Source organism: Phoca vitulina, unplaced genomic scaffold, assembly GCF_004348235.1.
Source record: "Phoca vitulina isolate PV1807 unplaced genomic scaffold, GSC_HSeal_1.0 scaffold6, whole genome shotgun sequence".
Classification (NCBI taxonomy): Eukaryota; Metazoa; Chordata; class Mammalia; order Carnivora; family Phocidae; genus Phoca; species Phoca vitulina.
The window spans coordinates 28803731-28824330 of record NW_022589709.1 but is presented as its reverse complement, the minus strand read 5'-3'; the positions used below and the strand labels follow the sequence as shown (position 1 = coordinate 28824330).

Here is a 20600-nt window from a genome sequence, read left to right as displayed (position 1 = left end):
TTAGCAAAGAATACGAAAGAGAAAATAAATCAACTTTTATTTATTTCTGCTTTCAAAAGACAGGGGTATGGGACATACTATATTTTGATGCTAACCTGTGCAGCCTGAGGGGCAAAAACATGAGGGGATTAATGATGTTGACATAAGTTGTATTTCCTGAATGTCACATTAGATTTTGGAGCTTTGGTTCAAAAACAAAATTATGACCTTACCACAAAGTTTTAGTGTATCTGAGGAGCATTCAGTTGAATACTATCTAATGAAAAATGTTTTTGTTTCTTCCCACAGCAGGTTGGTGATGATTTTCTGGGTCCCTTCTCTTAAGACGAGGGTTTCTTTCACATTCTGGTCTCCTCTAGAGGTCGGTTCATGAAGTCTTGAATAGCCTGATGCAAAGGAAGCCACTTTTTGATCGACGCTTTCAGAGCTGTAATCCAGCTGTAGAAATGACAGTGCAGGTCATTTAAACAATTTTTAAACAAACAGGTCATTTAAAACAATTATTGGGCTGTAGGAAGGTGAAATGTTAAAAAATCTTTTAAATTTATTTCCTAATTTTTTCTCTTGGTTATTTAGTTTGAAATTACTATAGCAAACCCCGATCCTTAGGTTTGGATTGAACAAAAAGGTAAAACATCAAATGTGGAATAGACAATGGTAGCAAAGAAATAAAACTATGTTGATGTAAATAATAGGATCAGAAGAAGGCACAATATTTGTAAATAGTGATTAATGGAGCTATAGGGCTTTTACAATCGTTACTAGTATTTTACTGTTTCTATTTAAATTTCAAGTTCAGTTGATCAAATGTATAGTAATCAAATATTGCCATTAGGACAAAATACTCCTTTTTACATTCTGTTAATCACAGGGAACTCTGCAGCTCAGCTCCTCTCTTTTTCTACTCCCTTCTTTTCATTTTATTGGATGATGTTTTATAAAATGTACCCATATATAATTTATTCTAAGGGTAGTTAATTTTTTTTTTTTTTTTTAAAGAATGGTTTGGGTCAGGTAAGCTCAGGTAGTGGGAGGTATAGAAAGATAACTAAGGATTCGTTCAGCACAGTGTGTCAGGAACATTAATAAGTTAATGTGCTTTGTGATTCTCTGAGAGGGGAATATGATTTGTATCATTTCTTAAACTGACTTAACTATTTTGGGGGAGTAGGGCATCTTGTGCCAGAATTGCCTGAACCACACTTTGTGAAGCCCTGCTCTTATGCTTTGAAATATTTCTCTAGTGACTCAGTGTTGTTTCCTATTGATAATATCCACCCATGGATTTGGCAGTGAAATCCAACTATTCAGCCTCCACTCTTATCAGATAGGAGTTAACTTTATTTCATTGACCCCTTTTCTTTCTTTCTTTTTTTTTTAAATTTTATTATGTTATGTTAGTCACCACACAATACATCATTAGTTTTTGATGTGGTGATCCACGATCCATTGTTTTCGTATAACACCCAGTGCTCCATGCAGTACGTGCCCTCCTTAATACCCATCACAGGGCTAACCAATCCCCTCTCCCCCCTCCCCTCTAAAACCCTGTTTGTTTCTCAGAGTCCATAGTCTCTCATGGTTCATCTCTCCCTCCAATTCCCCCCCCCCGCTTTTCTAATACACCAACAGGAGCCTCACCTTCAAGAGAACCCTCTTGGTCCGCCACCTAGATTGTAGAGCACAAGCCCAAGGAAAGAGATCTTGGCAAAATATCTAGCAATTCTATATTCATTAACCTCCCACTCTAGCCTATCCTTAGGAATGAGAGGAGCAGACAGGGTTTACATAATGGGAGAAGGCCTAGGGAGACTCTTCCCTTCCCTAAATGGTTACTTGCTGGAAATCCTGAAATTCTACTTTTAGAGTTTTATTTCTTTGGGTTAAAGCAATGTATTTGGTTCTTGTAAATACCCCTAAAAATTTTACCATGTTCTCTGTTTTAACAAATGACTGGGGATTTCTTTATTAGATCTGTTTAACCCAGACAATTGGGAGAAAGTGTCTGGATGAGGTGAGGGATGGTCATCAAGCAGGTGAGGGTAGGAATGGGAGGGTACTAGATGTCTTGGGGATTGAAATTAGATGGAGGAGGATCCTCTAAATCCAAGAGAATACTTCCTCTGCCTCATGGTTTTGTCTCAGTTCATTCTATTGCTCTTCCCCCTGCCAAATCATCATAAACCCAAGAGCCCATTTGTGCATGCCAAGCTGGATAGTGAACATATTGAATTAGATAGGTAAGTTCTGTATCCTTCAGTGGCTTATAGCAAAATGAAACAACTGACCACATTCAGATGGACATATCAATAAGAGTTATATGAACGGAGGTGAGACAATGAATCTGAATTAATAACTTATAATATTTACAGATAACTGTGTTAGTGGATTTTTTATGTTGAAATCTAGGTCAGCCACTGCCTTGGGAAGAATGGTGGATTCCTTTTCCATTGGAAAAAAGTACTCCTGGAAGAGTCATCTTCTATGCATTGAAAGAAAATAAAATCCTGGGGAATATTAACTCTAGAGACTTTGCAAAGAAAGGGAGAGAGTTAATTGAAGATGGGAGTTGAAGTTGGAAAGTAAGGATAAGGGTTTTGCTAAGAAGACTCTTTCAGGGCAGATGAAGAAGAAGAAATATGCAGACCTTGACTTACCGTTGGTTCTCTGTCTTACTTTCTGCACAGAAATAGAAAGTCTTGAACTCTTCGGATGGGGGTTTGAGTTCAATTACTGACTGCTTGAAGCTTAGGGTCTGTTCATTCACCCTATATCCTTGTAGATACAGGCCACCTACAGAGGTGAAAGAAAAAAAAATGAGAAGAATAGGGGAAAAGTAAGATGGAGAATAGGAATCTGAAAAAGCACCAAGAAAAATTTTTATCTGCAGGAACCTCTAATCTAGGTGTCTTATTTTACAGATGAAGAAACTGAGACTCAGGAGAGTATATAATTTAAGGTCCTCCACTAATGATTAATGTCAAGACTGGTAATAGAGGTGGATTTCTTGGTTTTCATTTTTGTGGTCTTCTCACTGCATGTTCTGTATTTCGCTTTGGGTTCCTGTGGGACTAAGCTAGCTACTTTACCGGGAGGACACATTTTGAAATAAATTTCTTGGTATCAAAGAGTGACACCTGCAGTATCACATTAGAGGAAAATTAACTAATATTTGCTTGGGCAGAACCATTAAGACATCCTTCCTGAATAATGAGATTGCTAGCAGTTTCTAAAACCAACACAGATTCTCACCCTTTTTGTGCAAATGCAAAGCACATTTAAAATATGAACCCACAGGGTGATATGAGGGAGACAACTTGAATTAAAATGAGAATAAATGACTGGTTTTAGAAGATAATTTCTTCCCCATGGCCCTTTGAATCTGTGTTAGTGGATATAGATTGCTTGGTCTGAATTTTGTTTCCATTATTTGGGGGTAGGGAGAGCATATCAGTTTGGGGGACGATGCTGAAAAATTAAAACCCTTTGTGTTTTATAGTGTCTTGATGCTCTGAGCTAACCTGAATCTCATGTAGATACTCTAGGCAGCATTGCTAGTATCGACGATTAGATGTTTAAACCTCTTTCTTGTTCTTGCTAACTCTTGTTCTCCCATTTCCCCCCAGGATCCACGTTAGTGCACTGACAATCATCCTATGCCAATAAGGGACTGTGAAGGGAAAATTTGGTTCCTTTGGATATGACTCACTTTTGTTTTCCTTTTGTTTATATTTGGTACGAGTGTCTGGAAGTCATACGTTTTTTTTCTTTTTAAACACAAAGAGTGGCTTTCAGACTTTAAAATTTGCCTATTTTATAGAGGGGGTTTAGATGCAGTACTACATTTAAAAAATGTTTTCATTTAAAGAGTCAGTTTTAAAGCTAACTTCTAGAAAGCACTCATTTTAGAAATGGTTAGATTTTTTTCCCTTTAGTAGGCCCCAGTAAAATGGTGTTTGCCAAAATCCGAGAGTCACTGCTGTCTTTGTGCTAATGTACACACCATAAAATTCACACATTTGAAGTGTGCAATCAGTGATTCTTAGTTTATTTATGGAGTTGTGTGACCATCACCAGAATCCAATTTTAGTACATTTCCTTCACCTCAGAAAGAAAATCCTTACCCGTTATCAGTCACTCCCCATTTGCTGCCCCATCTTACCACCAGGTGATCTAACCTCCTTTCTGTCTCCATGGATTTGCTTTTCCTGGGGCGCTTAATATAAATGGAATCATACAATATGTGGTCTTTTGTGACTGGCTTCTTATAACTAGTATGCTGTTTTCCAGGTTCATCCATGTTGCACCATGTATCAGTTCTTCATTCCCTTTTATTGACAAGTGATATTCCATTGTATGGGCATACCACATTTTATTTATTAGTTCATGGACATTTGAGTTTTCTTCATTTTTTGAGCTCTTATGAATAATGTTATGAACATGTACAAAATTTTGCATAGTTATATATTTTGGGGTACGTACTAGAAGTGGAATAAGCAATATGCTGGATGTTTCAGGACTGTGGGCTACCTAAAGACATAACCAAGGGTTAGTTTGCTGTATTAATTCTCTGCTCCCAACAATAGTACAAAGTTTTTATATTACTGCACTGGTTTCTGACCTCTTCCTACTCATGAGATTTCTCTTTCTCATATGTCTGAGCAGATATGGATACCCTCTCCCGTCCCTACCCTTTTTGAGAACAAATAGAAAGTTTTGTCCAAAAAAGATGTCTGCTACAAACAGGAGAGTTTCTGACCCCTTTTCTAGCCAGTTATAGGGTAGAAATGATTGGCAGTAAAAACATCCGATTACAACCCCATTACCTCATTTGAGGTGACCTCATTGGACCAGTCTCTCTGTTATAAAGTAGCAGCAATAAATAGCAAGCTGGCACAACACTTGGACAGAGATTTCTCACAAGAACTATGCAAGCATTAAGTGTTCCATTTGTTGCAATGATGTAAAACGTATCTGAGAAGTGCACACAGACCTTGAAGTGATTTATTCAAGAACAATAGTTAATAGTCACGATTTGTTACTTTCAGCTTTTGCTGGAGAAAAATAAAAGGAAAAAAATCATCAAGTACATGGCGAATGACAAGGGGCTTCAGGCCCATGAAGAGGCATTTGACTAAAGGGCTTTTGGAATACTGACGCATTGGCTTTTTAATATTAGCCCGCACAGGCAAGCCAGTAATGCTATTGTTCAAGTATGAGCACTTTCCTTGACAGTAAGCAGAGACTGGTGCTATTTCTACAACTCTGACAATACACATTAGAGGATTGTTTATCTAGGTGAGAGTAAAATATGAGATTCACATCTAATGTAGTTTTCACAGAAAGTTAGGGCCATATCGCTTCTCACGTCATGTACTTTCCCCTCATTTCCGTTATCTTTCCCGGCCTTTTCTTTGCTGTCCCCAGGATTGCCTCGCTACGTCAGGTGACTGTTACAGTCAGTAAGTCATGTCCCAAACACTACAGATAACTTTAGAAGTGAGAAATATCACACGAGGTCTCCTGGATCTCACATCAAGAACATAAATCAATGGAATAAAATAAATACAAAATAAAATGAAAATAAAGCAGGAAGGCAACTGAGATGCTGTGGTCAGGGGGGTCATGTCTCTGTGAAGTGGTGACCACAGAAGCCTGAGCCTAATAACAAAGCAACTGATATAGTAGATGTAGGACAAAGATAATTGAAAGGAAAGAACCTTTTTTAAATACCCTAAGATTCTGAACATGAAACTGCCCATTTAGCAAGCATGGATGCAAAGACAGTGTTTTGGTACTTGAGTGTTTTTCCAACCTTTTTGGCTGTGACCCAAAGATGTTAATAAATGCAGAGCTCTACACGTTTCATACAGTTAGCCCAAAAGTTTTGTGAAACACTGGGATGTACCATGAAATTTTCTATGCAATTAAACTCTATTCTGTTGTATTTTTAAATACTTGTCACAACCTACTACGTTGACTGCATGACTCAGTAATGGGGTAAAAACCTGTAGTTTGATGAATAATGCTATAAATAGCAACCAACACCTGCTTCACAGGGCTGGAGAACAAGGAACCAAACAAGGGTGGGATATGCAAGAGCCAAGCAGAGCTTGGACAATACAAGTAAGGGAGGAAGTAGAGATCGGACCAGTGCAAAGGTCATTCACTTAGCATCACCTAGAAGAACTGAAAATAAGTACTAGGACTCTGTATAAGCTTTATGAATGTAAAGATTCATATCCCATGCATGTAAAAATGATTACATTAAACTGAGTATTTTATTTTTAATTAATTGATTAATTTCTTTCTTTTAGTGCCTGTAACGTTCATGCTATGGCAGTCAGTGTGCTAATTTCCAGAGACTAGATACCCAGCACTGAGTACTACTTCAAGAAGATTAATATCTGGCAGGGAGTGCTCTCTCTAGCATTATGGCTAAGAGTTTGGGCATAGGATTTGGATAGCATTTGTTCATATTTTGTCACTTAACAGCAGCCGGGGGGTGGGGTGGGGTGGACCACATCAGCGTGTTAGTTAAGTTCTCTAAGCCTTTGCTTCTCACTTATAATGGGGCAATAACAGTGGATGTTTTGCCGATATTAGTTTTAGATAATGAACATAAAGTGCTTATCTAAGTCCTGGACACATAGGAAGAATTCAGTGACACATGTTAACTTTCCCCCTCCAATACACACCGAGCAGTATGCCTCCATCCTAGTTTGGGTTTCATTGTTCCAGATCATTGGCTACAGGCCTCAGGTCGTGATGCAAGTTAAGATGTACAAGAAGATTGAGAAGGACTCTTAGAAAAAGGATGTAGACCTCAATTCACAGTTCCAATCTGGGGAAGGGGAAAGCCCTCCAGAAGAGCTCCTGCACAGCCTCCTTCATGCTAGAGAAGAGTGAGCTGCTGGTTAACCCTCGGAGAGCTTCCATCCGGACCCAGCAGCTGTCAGGGTGAGAGTGAGGAGGAGGCGGCAGGAAAGCACATTTTCTGGAAGAAGGTGCATGCTCAGGCAAGTGGTATTTTTTATTCAAGAAAGAGTAGAGTCATGTAAAATCAAAGGCCTCTATTTTAGAACATGGCCTAGATATAACATTTTCTTTTGGAATTTCAGTAAGAAAATGTTCTTTTAATCCATATTTGAGATAATTTAAGCTAGAAATTGAGGGCCTGTGGACAAAGGAATATTTAAGATGTACAGCTGGGTAAGATTGAATGGGTTTGGATTAAATATTTTTATTAGTCACAAAATGATATATTTTCAAGAGAGGAATTTAAAAATAGATAGAAATTAGATAACTTCTTAGGGCTAGAAAGAGTGTGGTATGGCAGAAGGGCTAGGCATCCAGTGGCCTGAGTTCTGGTTTTGCCTTTGAATTGACTTTCTAATCTTCTAACCTTTCTCTACTATTAAGTGAGGGGAAGACAAACTACTCACACTTCATGGGAATAATGGCCATTCGGGGTGACTTGATCATTCATTCATTCATTCATTCATTAAAAATACATAATATAGAATCATCTTTGGAGCATATAGTCCCTTAGAAGAGATAAGATGGCTATCTAGAGGTAAAAGGTGAAAGATTTATGCGATCTGAAGAGAAACCAGAGTATGGCTATCTAGAGGTAACATACAAGGTAGAGGGTGATAAGTGTCTCAAGATAGGTAAGTGTGGAAGTCCAGAGAGGGGAGATGCTTTGTCTAGGACCATCTATCTGGGATTGCTTTATAGCAGACATGGCTGGTGACAGAATAAGCATTTGAAGGTCAGGTAGAATCTGGACAACTAGTGTTGAGAAATCAGTAGGTATAGACTGTTCCAGGGGAAGGAACTAGAACAAGCAAATACATGGTGTCAGAAAAATGCTCAATGTGAGGTGTGTTAAGGAGATAGAACATGACCGTGTTGGGTTAGAGTGCAAGGCACTTTAACACAAGGAATGGAAAAGAAAACCAGAGAAAAGGGTTTTGGGACGAAGTATAAAACTCTAGAGTGCTCTGGAGAAAACAAAGAACAATGGAAGATTCTGGAAAGATGTGTGAAATGATAGGAACTGAATATGAAGAAGACTTCCATTTTTTTCCTCCTTGCCTATTTTTTCTTTTTCTTGGTGTAACTTAGGCTACCTGGATTCAAATTCTGTCTTCACCATTTACTAGCCAGGGGAACATGAGCAAATGATATAACCTTGCTAAGCATCAGTTTCCCAAATGGTAGGTGGGAAAGTAACCTATCTCATAGGAATGCTATTGAAATTAAATGAAATGATAAGTAAAAACATTTAACAGAATGACCAGTACAAAAGCTGCACTTACTAAATGGTAACTCTGCTTTTGTTGTCATTATTTTTAGGCCATTTATTAGTAGCCCTTTTCCAGAGGACCTCCTCTGACCTTTCAGAATAAGGGAAGCCACCTAGTGGCTGTCATTACTGTTTTAAACTTGGAGTCAGTAGCAATCTCCGGGCCTCAGTAGTTTGGAAGCACTTTGTTAGTATTTCAGTTTGGAGTAATCTGAGCATTCAATCCTAAACATTTCCTTTTTATCTCTGGAAACAGTCTCTTAAAAAATGAGCTCCATTGATTTGGTAATTAAAATGATTCAGACTTTTGCAGTGATACTTATTTTATTTATTTATTCATTTGTTTATTTATTTATTTTAGAGAGAAAGAAAGAGAGACCCTGTGCATGGGGGAGGGGCAGAAGGAGAGGAAGGGAGAGAATCTTAAGTAGACTCTGCCCTGAGCACAGAGCCTGACTCAGGGCTTGATCCCATGACCCTGAGATAACAACCTGAGCCAAAACCAAGAGCTGGACCCTCAACTGACTGTGCTACCCAGGCACCCATGCAGTGATATTTTATTTTTTTTATGTTTTATTTTTTTTTAAGATTTTATTTATTTATTTGAGAGAGAGAGAGCACATGAGAGGGGGGAGGGTCAGAGGGAGAAGCAGACTCCCCGCTGAGCAGGGAGCCCGATGCGGGACTCGATCCCGGGACTCCAGGATCATGACCTGAGCCGAAGGCAGTCGCTTAACCAACTGAGCCACCCAGGCGCCCCATGCATGCAGTGATATTTTATAATAAAAGTCCCAATCCATGACTGCTTTGGAGGTTTGTTTTGTTTACTTTCCTTCCCATGCTGGTATCAGGTACTTAAAACTATGGATTTGGAGTTGAATAGGAACAGCCTGTTCTCTAAGTGCTTAGAGATGCTGGCTCTCTCTTAACAGTTGAATAATATTTTGGGTTATGTTGTAACGCTCTCAAATAGGTGAATAAGTGAAAGAGAATCATTGTATCGTTCATCCTAAGTGATAAGAAATGGAACCTAGTGTGACATTCGCCTTGTGCTTCTTTTGTTCTTTCCAAGGAGGCTGAAATGGTCACCAGATACTTCCTTCCCATTTGGCATGACCGTCTAGCTTAATTAAACATAAGCATTAATGCTAAAAAAGAAAAAAAAATCAAATGACTGAGATTCCAGGATATTTACTACTACTAACTATTTAAGGATTATTCCTTTGGTGAAAAAAAATCCAACTGCAAATAAAATGCCAGTAATCTCTTTTGTCAAAAAATTACAAGAAGGCCAGGGGTGCCTGGCTGGATCAGTTGGTAGAGCATGTGACTCTTGATCTTGGGGCTTTGAGTTCAAGCCCCACGTTGGGTGTAGAGATACTTAAAAATAAAATCTTAAAAAAAAATTACAGGAAGGAAAAATGATCTTTCTTGTCAAAATCAGGCACAATTATTTTATTATTAAATTATATTGTTTACATACCCATTTTGTACATATAGCTTTTAAAATATATAATTTAATAAACGTATAAGATGTATACATTTTGTATAGAGAGAGCTTTATATGTAGAGCTTAAGTCACCCTAACAGCAGTTACCTCATATAATCTTCCTATAGTCCTGTAAAATAGATAGCTGTTTCCATTTTACAAATGAGGAAAGTAAGTTCTAGGAGTTAAGTAACTTGCCCGAGAAAAATTGACAGTTAATATTCTTTTTGTTACTCACTTGTCCAACATTAGGAATACTCTGAGGAAAGAGAGTTACTACCCAGCAAGATATTGGCATTGATTCTGAATGTCATCAGTGACCATAAGAATGAAGGAGTTTATTTTTGGGGGTTAAATCTACAGGATCGGAGTTAGCTTGGCTGTGTTTAGATCAAAGCTTCATTGCTTACTACTTGTGATCTTGTCGAGTTAAGTAGGCTTTGCAGCTAGTTTTCTTATATATAAAAGGAGAATACTAATAGTATCTCTTCATTGGAGGATAAATGAACTAATTTAGGCAAAGCACACAGTACGAGCCTTGGTAAAAAGGTCCATAAAGCTAGGATGTCACTACAACTATTATTGTAATGAGTATTATTTCAAGGAAAGTTGAGTCCATACCTGAGGCCTGAGTAGAGCGAATGCCAGCATAGAAGTACAAGCAGCCATCCTTCAGAATGCAGTAGCGCTGGACCCACACATCTGTGCTTCTGTCCAGTTGGTGCAAAAGGCCCAGGCACTCCGGGTTCTTGATAGCCAGGGGTGGGAGGCTACTGTTGTGCAGAGTAACGTCTTCCCAGACATGGGTCTGCAGGTGTAGCACAAAGGGATCATCTGAGTGGTCATCCTGTGCCATTGGTCATTGACTCCCAGAGCCAATGATACCAGCACAAAGGCTGTTTGACTTCAGAGAAGGCACTTCCCTAAGTGATTCTATTGCTTAAGTCAGTCTAATACTTGAGCAACTAGCCAGAAAACCTGAATTTATCCTGTGGCTATAGAGAACTTCTTCCTTTCCATGTCCATAGACGTCCTTTCTCTTTGCTTTCTATTCGAGTGTGAGGAAACCAAAAGAATATCAGTGGTATATAGAAAGGAAGTGGAAATGGGCACCTCAGCAAAGACTATGTCTAATGGCCTTGTCCATAAATGCTGGTCCCAGTGTGCTGTGTCACTGACCATTGGGAGTGTCCTCCTAGCCCTGTGCCTGTTCCTGGCATGTCTACTGTGTCTAATAGCAGCCCGTGGTTCATGCTTCACTTTAGAACTCCCATTTGTGCCAAGGTCCAAGTTCAGTGCCCCATGCCAGATTTGGCCTTAGGCTCTCATGGTCAGGGATGTGGAAGGCCATGATAAGTCAAGATCTTCTGGGAGGCAGCCCTCTGTCCACAGGCCTGAGAGGCAGGCTTTCCCCTGTAACTTGACCTGAAGCATGGGACAGAGTGCTTCATCTCTTTATCATAATGACCTGCCAGGTGCTGGCCAGGCCTTCTTTATTTGGTTTCATTTTTGCTCTTTAGTTTTATCAGGGCAGTGCGGAAGATTTCAGGATGCAGAGCTGACTGTATTCTTTGCTGTGAAGTGGAAACCTGCTGGGAGTTTGGGTGTTCCTTTTTCATTCTGCTATAGACACTCGGAGTGCATTAGCAGAATAGATCCCTCTTAAAAATATCAGGCTCATTAGGATGACGCATTGGAGAGATGGATGAGTGTATCGAGCATTGTGTTCCAGGTAAAATGAAACACAAGTCCTGCTGTTTGTCATGTGATGATGCCAGTGATTGTTCAGAAAGGACAGTTATAGGACACAGGGCAGTACACGTAAGCTCAAACAATCCAGATTTTCCTGAATGTACAAGAGCCAGAATACGTAGAGAAGATAATGGATTGTAAATACCTTTGCCTGTGAGGAGATGAGCATATTTAAAGGAAATCTATAACCTTATTAGAAATCTTGTACATAGCATAAAAATGAAATAATTGGGTATTAAAGCAATTCCCCCCACCCCAGCCAGGTGATAGCATTAGCTCAGAAAGGGGGGTATCAAATGTCTTAAGGGCTAAAGTGATGACTCACCTGTTGATGTTATGAAGTTATCTATCACTTTATAGCTCAAGCCTAAATTAAAAAGTATATTGCTTCAAGACTGGGAGTTGTGAACAGGTAGGAACAGTGAAAGGTGGGCTAGTATGTATCCAAAACAAGGATATGAACATAAACCACTGCATTTCTGAACATAAGACATTCATTTTCTAATAAGCTGCTCAGCCAACAGCACTATGCCAAGACATCCCTGAGATCTTGTACTTAGGGAATGAAAAGAAACAGAAGCAGTGGTTTAACCTCCTGGACTGCTCTGTGCGAAATGGAAATCCCACCCCAATTTGTGACTACCCAGCGAGTTCACTGAGAGAAATGTCACACAAACCCGTGAAAATAAAAAGAACAGCAGGAATGCAAGTTCTGTCATAGAATCTGAATAGAAAACCCTGTTAACTTAAAATCCTCTTTCCCAGCTTTTAGAGATCTGAGAAGTCCCAGGGTGAACTGCATGACATCTGACTTGATCCTTTCCCCCTCTGAGAGAAAAGCAGAATGGAGGCAGAGATGAATATCACGGACACCTTACCTGGCGAACAGGATGGGTTGCTTTGTCCATTGCCTCGAGCCACCTGGAAGACAGTCAGATGAGAGGCACTCTCCTTTGGGGGCTGGATAAAGTATCGTTTGGAGGGGCTTGCTGTTCTCCCTGGAAACCCATCTTCCAGACAGAACAGTCCTGAGGCTCAGAGATATTTCACTGCTTGAAGATCATGGTTGAAAAGCCACACGTTCTTACAAAATTGGCATTATTAGAGGGCAAAATCCCACCCCCAACAGGCATATTTAAAATAAATTATTGTCATCCTTCTCCTTTACTATAGTTTAATTAGTGCCTAAGAGAAAATTCATTCACTCTTTATTTTACCAAGGTACGTGAATTTATTACCACCGGCAGGGCTAGTAACAATTGGTGTTAATAACTGGAATGCACAGGCTATTACAATATGGAAAGACTGGCCAACAGTCACTGTCCTGAGCTCCCTCCCCAAGTGTTCCTTGAACAGAGCTCCCTCCCCAAGTGTTCCTTGGACAGGCCACCTTTAGTGCATCATTAGTGCCCCTAATTGAGGACTGCATTTTCTTAGTCTTGTCTCCTTAGCCAAGTACCAGCCTATCCACCCCACCTCATTTGCCAATCTTTTTCAATTCTCTTTTAAACCCTGTAACTTTCAATCAAACCCTACTGCTTGCTCTCTTCCCCAAAGTTTGATTTATTCCGTCTGCCCTCGCTGGTTACATTTCTTCTTTTGCAGGCTTGTCTGATACTCCGCCACCCCCTTCATCAACTCCTCCTTCATCCCTAACTCGAGAGATCCTCACTCCCTACCCTTAATTCCTAGGCCATTTTGTCTTCTCCGATAGCACTTCTCAATTTCTATTTCACCTTATAAATATTCAACTAAATGCCCTGTCTTCTTGGTTCAGAGCTTGTTTGAAGGCAAGAATTAGGATTTAAACATACTAATAGTCTGTGGAGAACTTAAAACGGTGTCTTGGACACATTAGCTAACCAAAAATTACTTTGTCCATGAATTAAATACAATCAAGTTACTATTATCATATTTCCCTATTTGTCCTTTAAAGCAGCATGCATTTGAATAAATAATGTTCCAAAAATAGGAAAAGTATATTTTTTGCCTAAGAGGTTTCAGACCTAGGCCTCTCTTTAAAATTCAAGCTGAGTCTAAATCCCCTTAAAGAGACATGCCATTGACACCAAACACTGTTGACCTCTTACCTTTTTGTCATTCTTCCTTACTCCATCCTACCTTCACCCTAAATCAGCAACACTTACACTGAAATTTTCACTTTGGCTCACTGGATTGACCAATGATCTCCATTCCCTTGGGGTGATACACTGAGTAATGATCATAAGCCACTAAATGCTTAGAGTTTGTAGGCTACCCTCTTAGAAAGCCTGCATGCCTCTACCCCTCCAGTTGGGTTGTATGCTTAAAAATGTCTGCTGGATTCATTCAAAACTACATTATTATTATTTATTTTGCTCATCTCCCTGTAGTGTGCTAAATTGCAACCCTACTGCATTATGTTTATACTTGGGACTATCCATCCGATTAGCCTAAAATATATAAATCTGATAACTTTGGGAAGCTAGATATGAACCGTGACAGTACTAAGCTTTTTTAGAAAATGTGGAGATCTAAAGTAAATGAGTTAGGAGAAGATGTTTCTGTTCTTTAGAAATTGTTAGAAAAAAATTGGGGGAATAATGAAGAACGAAACTTCTCATTCTTCAGAAAAAGTTGATTGACTCACGCTGTGAATTTGCTGTTCCCTCCTCTACTTCCAATCCCCCGAATCTATAAGACTGCTATTGAAGAAGCATTCCTCCACCCAAGTTGAAACTCGTAAGATCAAAAATTAATGAATTACCTTTTCATTTCTTGGTTTGAGGTTGCACAGAAGCAAAATGTTCTATTTCCAGACTGAGGCACACAGTTAAACACAAATGGTTTTCCCAAACTGCTATCCGTGCCAACTTCTGCACCTTCTAATTTTATTATTTCCAGAGGCGGGCATTTTCCTTCATCCTGTAATTGATAAGTCAGAGGCTCAGCATGGGCACTGCAACGAGGCAGGTAAGGAGAAAGTGAGTGAGGGAAGGAGGACTAAGGTTATTTTTTTTGAATTGACTGTGTGTTCTGAAATGAAAATATAACCCAAATGAACTTTTGCTGATTATGTTCTCCATAATACATTCCATGGAACTTCAAATTTCTAGCTATGATATTTTTCCACATCCCTTTTGAATAGCCTCTAATAATATGAATTTTATTTATGCCACCTTGGGAAAGTATAATTAATTATTAATGCCCATTTTTCCCATGAGAAAAAAACAACATTAAAAGAAACTTATTTTACAAAATATATGTGGTTGGTAGTGACCTGAGATCTCTAGTTAGTGTTTACAATGAGCATGCTTATCGTGGCAGGCCCTCTTCTAAATTGTGCACATCTATTAATTGGTTTTTCTTGGCAAATGCTCATGAGGTAGTTGCTTTTATCATCTCTATTTTATAGATCGGGAAACTGCAGCACAGAAAGAATAAAGAACACTTTTCTTTAAATGACAGTATTTAAAAATACCATCTATGTATGCAAGACTAAAATAATTTTACAGGTAAATATTTTGTTACATTTATTTTACAATGACCTCTCAAAACATCCTGTCCATTATTCATGTCTTTTCTAAAAACAGCTATATTGAGGTTTAACTCATATACCATGAAGTCACTAACTGTATGGGTACAAATCAGTGATTGTTTTAGTCAGTGTACAGAGTTGTGAACCCATTGCCACCATCTAGTTTTAGAACTTTTCCATCAACCTCCAAATTTTCTTTGAGCCCATTTGTAATCAATTGTCACCTTTGCTCCTCCAAGCACAGGCAATCACACATCTGTTTTCTGTTCCTATTAATTTGCCATTTCCGGACACTTCATATAAGTAGCATCATACACTCTGGTCTTTGTGATTAGCTTCTTTTACTTAAGGTAATATTTTCAAGTTTCATCCATGTTGTAGCACTTACTAGTTCTTCATTCCTTTTGATTTTTGAGCTATATTCTGTTATATGGATATGCATCATTTAGTTCATCCATTTACAAGATAATGGAGATGTTTCCTTCAATTTTGGTCTATTCTGAATAATGCTACTATAAACATTTGTGCATAGGTCTTCATCTGGGCACATGTTTTCATTCTCTTTGGTAGATTACTAAGAGTGAAATCGCTGGGCCATATGGTAAGTTTATCTTTAACTTTACAAGAAACTGCCAAACCGTTTTCCAAAGTAGCTATACCATTTTACATTCCCACCAGTAGTGTCTGAGTGTTCTAGATTCTCTACACCCTCACCAACGCTCTATAGTGCTTGTCTTGTTGATAAAGCTGCTGTCCTACTAGGCATTTAGTAGAATCTCCTGGTGATTTTAAATTGCATATTTCTGATGCCTGATGGTGTGGAACATCATCCTGACCAGAGCTTCTTAACCAATTTTAGGTAATGACTTTCTTTGAGATGCAGATGAAAACTATGGACCCTCTTGCCCCACCCCCAATACATGTATGTGCGCATATACACATGTGTGCACATAAACACGTGGGTGTAAATACATGTGTGTACATGAATGCACATGTGTGGGCGCATGTGAATACATATGTGTATATGTGTGCATGTAAATGCATATGCAAAAATTTTCTTGCCACTTATGGGTAGATGGATATAAGAATATTCTTCGACTAAAAATAATATCTCAGAGTTGTATGGCACTTTAGTTTATAAAACATTTCCATGGGCTCTGTCTTTTTTATTTTTTATGACTATTCTATAAAATAGGAAGCCAATGTTATCCCCATTTTCCAGAGGAAGAAACTGAGTTTCAGTGATGTATCCCGTGGTTAGATAGACAGAAACAGAACTTAAACACTGGTCTTCTCGCTCTGTCTTCTACACTATTTCTCCCATGTGTTTGGCTTCTTGGGCCATGGAAATTTGGGAGACTGCTGGATCTTAGCATCAGCACTTGAAGGCTGTAGTATTCAACATTTTAGGAGACAGAGTGTCTCCTGAAGTCATCAACTTTTCTGGAATAGAGACAGAGATGCAGAATTTTGATCTGTTTTAGTAAATATAAGAAAAGTAGCACATTTTGTAATAATTGTACATGGTCAATGCTATGACATTAGAAACCAGAAGAATATATTTTCATTTGCTTTAATAAGGATAAAGGCTTTACATGCCTATAAATAATGGCTATTTATTTATATCATTTTCTCAGGAGGATTGCAAACTACAAAAAGAAATGGGGAAACATAAAGCTGAGAATTTTATTCTCTTGAGAAGTGAGCGATGTGCTCATTTACTAAGAGCAAACGTTCACTGGGTTTGCTTTCCTTTGGGCCCATTATATAGATAAGATGATATGTTGGTCTCTCAGTATTAGTACCATTAGGTTACTCAAGAGCTACCGTGTTGTCCACGTCCTTTGCTGTAGGAGAATGTAAAGGACTACCCTTGTATGGCATGTGACACACAACAAAGAACAGTACCTAAAGTCACTTATGAGGCTCTTTTTCCTCTGCTCAAGTATCAGCTTTGTGAGAAGAATGAATGATTGATGAATGGACTAAATTAAAAAAATGAATGGTACTGTCTCTTACATGGCCTCTATCATGGCCCAGATTCCATTTGACTAATCTCAGTGGCTGCCTCATTGCCCATGATTATGAGCCTGCTGTGGCCCTGGGAGCAGCTACAATAAGACCATAGACACAGAGCCTGTGTAGTGGGTGTGGGGACTCTTGCAGCTGTGCTTATTCGTCTTACTCTTTTCTCTCAGTTTCACCATCCAAGAACCTTTAAACTCCACTCTTATGGAGATACAGGGTTTGGAAAAGGTTCTCCTTTTAGTCTGATCCTAACAGTGCTTGGTCTGTAGGTCCATACTCCCCGATCAAATGTTTTTTTGGGATAAAGAACAACTAGAACCCATTTTGTCTTACTGCCATGCCCTTGGGATCATCATCTCTTCCCTTAAGCAAAACTCAATCCTCAGTTTAATTCTTAAATGGGTTCTGTTTGATTCCTTCCCTCTGGCTCTGGAAAAAGTCTCACTTAACGTCAGTATTGAAAACAATAAAGATTTCTTTAAGACCCGTTTCCCCACAACTTTATATTCTCCTTTCCAAGGCATGGAAAGGCTCTAGCTTCATTTTTCTCTTCCTGAGCCAAAACAGAGATCCAGCTGCTTCGTGTGTGCAAGATTGAGTAAAATAGAAGAGATGCTGAATAGAACAATACCACGGGGGGGCGGGGGGAGGGTGCGCCTGGGTGGCTCAGTCCTTAAGCGTCTGCCTTCGGCTCAGGTCATGATCTCAGGGTCCTGGAATCGAGCCCCGCATCAGGCTCCCTGCTCCGCAGGAAGCCTGCTTCTCTCTCTCCCACTCCCCCTGCTTGTGTTCCCTCTCTCGCTGTGTCTCTCTCTGTCAAATAAATAAAAAATCTTTTAAAAAATTATAAAAAAAGAAAAGAACAATACAACGGAATTGTTTAGTGAGGTCCAGAAGCTATCGACTGGGAATAAAGGAACTTGGACCTTGGTGGCCTTGGATACTGTTGACATTGCCTATCGTGGAAACAAGACTTCTATGGAAATAATCCCGAAGGTCAGACTGCTCAGAAAAGGGAAATAGTAATTAATAATAATGACAAAACCCAACCCAGAGTGAATCTATTTCTAAATTAAATTATTTCTATAAAAAATACGGACAAGGACATTTGTATCTGTCTGCAACTTGGGCTCTCTAGTAAAATACAATTACCTACAGAGGTTTTTAGTTATTTGCTTTGGTCCAAATTTTGGTTTCAGCTTGGTAGAAATATTTTGTGGTTGTGCCTCTTTGTCTAAGGAGAGGGAAAATGTGGGGACACTATACCAGCATATTTCACTTTATCTGAAGGTGCAGCCATGAAAATCTACAAACTCAGAAGGAGGAGAAAGGCATCTTTAGCCATGAAAAAGAGCTAATTCTCAGTGGGGAAAACAGAGCCAAAATATATTTAGAGGGAAAGAAAGCATGTCCTAAAGCAGAACAGCACATGAAAGGTACATAAAATATACATCTAGAGAGCTATATTTAAAGCTAGCAGATTGAAGCAGAATTGAAGAGTGTCTCTCAGAGCCTCAGTAATGATGACCAGAGCCTTTTATCTGTAGGCAACAGTTTGGAGGCATCCCCTCTTCACTGGTGTCTGAAAACCATCACTCTCGGATAGCTGTGAGCCTCTGTCCATGTCATAGCTGATTGGATCCAGAGGGTGGCAAAGCCTGCCAAGGTAAGAAGGAGAGGCACAAGGGGGCTTTCACTGTAGTGACATTTGTTATCTTGGTCCTTGATTAAGTGGAAGTCTTGACCCTAGGGGCTACACTCCCCTCACGACACCACTCAACATTATTACATACATGTATGTATTTGTTTATTTATACTTTTCTTTTTTTCCCTCCAAGTAGGCAAGAAGGCATGGATGAAGAATGGAGGACAGAAGGTAAAGAGAGCGTGCAAGTCAAACTCTTGTTTGTGGGTGGTACTGAGTTCCCTGTCAACGCTTTGTGAATTTAACATTTCTCGTTTCACTTTTATCAAGAAATTGAGATGATGACAATTTTCTTCCCCGTAGTTGCAGCAACTCTTGTCTGACTAGAAGTATGGTTACTGCTCTTTCCCTCCTTTTATAGTGCCTGGCTGCCACCAACAGCAGCAGAGGTAACTGGCTGCAAACTCGGGATTTTGTGCTTTTCTTTTCAGTTCGCCTGGAGTGGGGAACCATGCTTTAGGAATGATAAAAACATGCTGGCAGCATCATGTTGTTTCCTGGCACCAGGGAGATTCCTGGCTCCAGGAGGCACAGGCGGCTTTGGGGGCTGGAGGAGTTGATGTGCACACAGACCTACGAGTCACGCTGCTCCCAGACAGACAGGCTTCCTGCGGAGAAGTTAGTGAGGTGGAGGGGTGGCAGTGATGTTGGAGTCCGAGCTGCCCAGGCTTTACAGCTTTGGAGAGACGCTTCTGGCCTTGAGCACATGTCCCATTTGTCACCATTTTCCTTGGCTCCTAAACTGTCCTTGAGAGCATAGCAACTACCACCCAGTCAAAACAGCAAGACTGGGAAGAAGTTAATCTGAGTTATCCTCGTGACCTTTCCAAAGTTGTCAAGAAGTTACCAGGTGAACTGTAAAACCAAGATAGTCTACATCTTAGGCTCTGCCACTGAATGTTTGTCCTACAAGCTTTCCCTCTGAATTTGGTGTATTTTTGGTTTGGAGATGGATTCTAGAGCCAGACAAGCTGGGTTTGAAGCCTCATGTCTGTGGCCTTGGGCAACTTACTTAAACTCTGTGCTTCAGTTTCCTTATGAAACAAGATTTAGTTAATACATAGGTAAACTGTTCAGAACACTACCAGGCATTTCATAAGTGATGTATAAATGTTAACTTTCATTATTTTTATCTATTTATTTATTTATTTTTTTTAAAGATTCTTTTTTTTTTTTTATCTATTTATTTTTTGTTAACTTTCATGATTATATAGAAATTTGATGAAAGTGGAGAGTAAGAACTGGAAAACTTGTTAACCAAGATTCCTTTCTTTTTTAATTTATTTATTTACTTTTTAAAAAGATTTTATTTATTTGAGAGAGAGCATGAGCAGGAGTGGGGGGAGTTTGGAGGGGCAGAGGGAGAAGGAGAAGCAGACTCCCTGCTGGGCAGGGAGCCCGATGTGGGGCTTGATCCCAGAACCCTGAGATCATGACCTGAGCTGAAGGCAGACGCTTAACCATCTGAGCCATCCAGGCTCCTCCCAGCATCTGCCTTTGTAAGAATGAGGCGAGATCATCTATGTAAAGTGCACATAACAATGAGGTTTCTTCCTTCCCACATCTGGGCTCCATTTTCAGTTGAAGTGCAAAGGAATCGTCGCTACAATATCCCTAGGACTCTGGACTCTGTAAGAGGAAAGTTCTGCTCCAGAACCAGCAGTGGTTGTCACTGAAAGGAGGGCTGGGTTGGGCTCGGCTGGGCTGGGCTGGGGCACAGGTGGGGATGGGGATGGGGCTGGAGCAGAGGAAGAAGGCAGAGGGGAGAAGGGGAGGGAGTCTGGGTGATGGCACTCTC

General features: G+C 39.6%; 1 long non-coding RNA gene across 2 annotated transcripts in view; it reads left to right on the top strand.

Annotated features, from left to right (window-relative positions):
- Positions 1–19886, top strand: part of LOC116632198 — a 142097-nt gene extending 122211 nt beyond the window's left edge. Inside the window, exons 3-4 of one of the 2 annotated variants that reach the window (XR_004299358.1) lie at positions 18645–18763; positions 18939–19886. This is a non-coding gene — a long non-coding RNA (uncharacterized LOC116632198). Of the gene's footprint in view, positions 1–18644 lie in introns of both variants that reach the window. The other variant, XR_004299357.1, reaches the window with a different exon arrangement.
- The last annotated feature ends 714 nt before the right edge of the window (positions 19887–20600 follow it).